The sequence below is a fragment of the Neomonachus schauinslandi genome, chromosome 4, assembly GCF_002201575.2.
Source record: "Neomonachus schauinslandi chromosome 4, ASM220157v2, whole genome shotgun sequence".
NCBI lineage: Eukaryota > Metazoa > Chordata > Mammalia > Carnivora > Phocidae > Neomonachus > Neomonachus schauinslandi.
This window is the reverse complement of record NC_058406.1, coordinates 163,227,286-163,231,902: the sequence shown is the minus strand read 5'-3', so window position 1 is coordinate 163,231,902 and position 4,617 is coordinate 163,227,286. Positions and strand designations below refer to the sequence as shown.

The 4,617-nt window shown below is 39.4% G+C and overlaps 2 pseudogenes; both read right to left on the bottom strand.

Moving 5' to 3' along the window:
* Positions 1–218: 218 nt before the first annotated feature.
* Positions 219–2,248, bottom strand: LOC110579164 (annotated as a pseudogene).
* A 1,292-nt stretch (positions 2,249–3,540) lies between these two features.
* On the bottom strand, positions 3,541–4,026 carry LOC110579163 (annotated as a pseudogene).
* Between the last annotated feature and the right edge of the window lie 591 nt (positions 4,027–4,617).

The following is a 4,617-nucleotide window of genomic DNA, read 5'->3' as shown; positions in this document are numbered from 1 at the left end:
AATTATCTTCTTTTAGTTGTTGTTGTTTAGTTTTTATTTCATCATCATAAACTTAACTCTCCAATCCAGCTAGACTTGAAGGGGAGTAAGGAAAACATGGAACCCACAGAATTGCAGCTAGAGCACAAAGATTATAGGATATTTCCAGCAGATGGGGATGAAGGGGTGCTCTCCTGAGCTACAGAAGGAATGGTCTGGTAGTTAAGATAAAACGTAAGTCAAATTTGTAAGATTTGTCCACAGTCAGCAACTGTGATCTTCTTGCTGGTCTTTCCATTCTTGGACTCAAAGCCTTCCAGCTTCCACAATATTCATACCCCCTTTCACCTTGCCAAAGACCACATGTTTGCCATCCAACCACTCAGTCTTGGCAGTGCAGATGTAAAACTGGGAAGCGTGTTGGGTCCAGCATTTGCCATGGACAAGATGCCAGGACTGGTGTGCTTCAGGATGAAATTCTCATCCTCAAATTTCTCCCCATAGATGGGTTTGTTGCCACCTCCCTGGCACATAAATCCTGGAATAATCCTGTGAAAGCAGGAAACTTTATAACCACATCCTTTCTCCCCAGTGCTCAGACACCAAAGTTCCTCTTGTATTTGGAAGTTTGTCTGGAAACAGTTCAAAGGAGACACAGCCCAAGGACTGCTGTCCATGGCGATGTTGAAGAATATGGTGGTGCTGACCACGGCTGGGCGGCTCAGATGGCTCCAGGGCACTGGTGTCTGCCAGGCCAGCAAACTATCTTCTAATTCATATTTCTAATAATTGTAATTATCAATCCATTAAGCCACATAATCAATATTTATCAAGGGCCAAATATATGCTAATAGATGCTGAAGATAGACAAACTATTCACAAAGTCCCCCCCCCCCTTACAGAGCATACATTGTGATAAAGTTAAATACATCAATCAAGGAAGATCCTGAAGTTTGATTAAAAAATCAGTAAGTATGTACACTGCAAAGTTATCATCACATAACTTGCTTTCCCTCCTGTTCCTCAGCAGATTAATTCACTGTTATTATTAAATTCATGGCAAGTCCCATATGCTGCCACTAAGTAGAAGCATTTTCACTAGACTACTCAGTTCTGAGCTGTTAATACTGCTTCCTTTGTTATTATTTTATGTACCAATAATGTGCTGAGTAAAAACTAAGTGCCTATTGCTGGGACATGGCTGAGAATATATATAATCAAGATATATCAGATAATATCCCTGTCACACAAAAATTTTTACAGTCTAGAGAATGAAGCATAAATTTATACAAGTGTGAAATTATTAATTAAAGTATGGGATGAGATGCATAGATTGATAGCTATATATAAAACATGTCAAACTCAACGTTTTAATCAGAGTTAAATACCAGTGTCCTAGGATCATGATTCAGTAGAATATCCTGTGTCAACAGCGAAATAACTAGCCAAAGTAAGAGGAGGTATTTACATCTCATCCCAGTAGCACAGTATATGGTAGACTCTTTATTCTCAGAAGTCAAGATGGTAGCATTTTGCTCGATTAAAACTATATTTATAATCACACATTTCCTCAAATTCCAAATTTAATCCTTAAAAATATCAACATTAATTAGAAATAACATTTTTAAAATTTAAATTAGATTTGTTTACACCAGAACTGAAAATCTAGAAACAGTACTTTAAGTAGATCCTGATTTTTTTAAAAAAGAAAGCCTATAAATAGAATACACATTCATTTCAAGTAAGCTTGGATGAATTATTACAGAATGATCATGTACTAAGCCACAGAGACATTTTTAATAAATTCCAAAAGTGGAATTTAGTTTGCATGACCAAGGTAAAATTATTCTAGAAATTTATTTTGACTTTTTAAGCAAAGACATTCTAGTGACAGGCAACTTCAACTCACATCATTGATGAATGGATAGGAATTGGGTATAAAAAGTCAAGGAAAGTGTATGCAGGGTAATGCATTGCAGTGAAAGAAATATTGTGAGCAAAGATACAGAAGTCAAGTATAAGTGATGAGTTACAGAAATGGCATATAGTTAAGCTTGGCCAGAATTTAGTGATTATGACAGATACACTAGGAAAGAATAATAGATCCAATCTTTAGTCTTTGTATTAGCCATCACTCGTTATTAGCAAGTCATATTTCTTAGGGACCTATAGAATTCTAAGAGGTGCAGCTTATTAGAAGCTGTTTATATATAGCTAGTTTGAGGAAATATAACAGTTTTACTTTTTGTTTTCTCTTTTCAGGTAGCATGACGATTGGCATAAAAAGCTTTAGCAGAAAATGTTTTATCTGCTGTAGCAGAAAATATCTTAAAAAGAATTTTGATCGACTCAGCTTGATTCACATGTTCACCTCTAAATCAATTTTTTTTCTGGCTAAGGAAATGGAATTCCATTTGGTTTGACTTAGGTTATATAACTAACACCACACCACTCTGCTATTGAAATTGTTCCAATGGTTTATATTTGATTCCCCTTGCTGAATAACAAATCGCCACACACTTAGAAGCATAATATAACACACAGTTATTGTCTCAGAGTTTCCATGGCTGGAAGTACAGGTAATTTAGCTGGGTCCTTTTTTCAGGGGCTGAATGTCCATCTCTGTGGAGAGCTTAGCTAAACTAGTCCACATTATTATACCCTGGCATCCATTTTTGTGGCCAAGTGGACTGCAGGCCTTGAATTGACACTTAGTGCTCTGTGGAATGAAACATATTCTATTCATTTTTCCAGGGAATCAGAAAAAGCAACATACTACGCTGCTATTGCAAACTCTATGCAAAGTCCTCTGAGGGTCACAGAAATATAATCCTTGATCTATGTAAGCTTATAGTCTACTTAGCAAGACATACTACTAGACAAGAAACAAATACTATAAGCCCATCTGGAGAGTGCAAGTATGTGCTCTAAATAGAGCGCCCAGAGTCAGAAGCTCCTGATAAGACTCCCTCCAACATCCCTTGTTATATGCACTCTCCCCTGACTCCCAGGCCTTTACCCTTGTGAGCCCCTTGGTAAGACACCCCACCCCTAGAAGCTTACCAAAACCCTGCTTCTTTTGGTTTGAACTGACCAATCCAGCCTCAGCCTGGGAACCCCAAAGCAAGCAATCCTTTGACCCTAATGATGGCATACGCCACAGGTCCTGCTGTGTTCTCTCTGCCAGCATCTTGTCTTGAGTTCCCCACATGCCCCTGGGGGTGTGACCTGTACCTTGTCCAGGACCTGTGAGTAATAAATGTCTCCATTTCACTTTCTCTTGTGGTCTTCTGCTGAATCACTGATCACCATGTGACACTCTGGGACTCTACTTTATAAATGTTAATTTAACAAAGTCACAATAATCTGGAAACTAGACTAGGGAATAATCTACTTCAAACACCTTCAGGTTGTTGGCAGAATTCTTTTTTTTTTTTTTTTTCTTATTAATACAGTATTTGTCTTCTCTCTGTCAAACTCTGAGCCAACCACTTTTCCAAGTCTGTCTGGGGAGGTATAAGAAAAGGAACATACGGGGCAAATGAGACACAGGAGAAGGACCTATGGGAGGTGGAGACAGGTTCTTTCCATGGCAAAGAGGATGAGAAAGGCCACCATCAGGCAGAAGAGCCCAATGGTGTCTGAGAGGGCAAAGCCCAGAATGGCGCAGGACAAGAGCTGTTGTTTCAGAGAAGAGTTCTTGCCATAACCAATGATGAGGCTCCCAAACACAGCCCTAATGCCAGCCACCCCTACCATGGCAGCCCCAGCTCCAATGCGCTTGGCTGCTGTGTCCATGTCCCGTGAAATGGTGCTGGTTCAGAAGCTGTGGTTAGGAATAAGTGAGGTCAGGGGACGAGGGGCTGCCAAGCTGCTGAGGCTCTCATCTGTCAGCGTCTCCAGAGGGTTTAGCATCACTGGGGACCGTAATCGGCTCAGCAGCTGAGGGGTGCTTTTGATAAAGAAGGGGGTGGAGATTAACTTTGCACAGGCATACATTTTCAGGGGATGAGGGGCTGCAGCAGCAGAGCTGCTGCCGGTACAGAGAAGACAGCTCATTTCTTGTGATTGTAAAGCTGAGGTGTCCCTTTCCTTCCTGGCGTTAGTCAGGAACCGGTCTCGGCACCTGGAGACTGCTTGTAGTTTCTTTCCATGTTGCCCCCTCAACACAAGAGGACTAACTTCAGCTTTTGCAAGGGAGTTTCTTTTTTTTTTTTTTTCCAGTTTGCTACTCATTGCTTGGCCATATGCCATTTCTTAAGGTCTGTAATAATTTCCCAAATAAATGCATGGATTTATTTGAAATTTTTGCTTTAAAAATTAAATATAGTCTCTAAAGGTGTTCTTATACAATTTTTCACTCAGATTTACTTATTGATTTTTCTGAGTTATCACCTCAAATCCTAATTTAGTGATCTACTTTTTTCTCACATTCACATCATTTTCCAAAAACAATGCCTCATTTATAGAAATAAATTTTTACAACCCTTTACCCACTGGGCTTGTCCAGCAAGCCCCAGTTCACTGATTAAAAGCAATGTCCAGTGGTGAATTACATAAATAGTTCTCTTAACCAGCCTAAGAAGACCGTGGAGGAAATGAATATTTTTCTGAAATTTAATAGAACTATTATCTGTA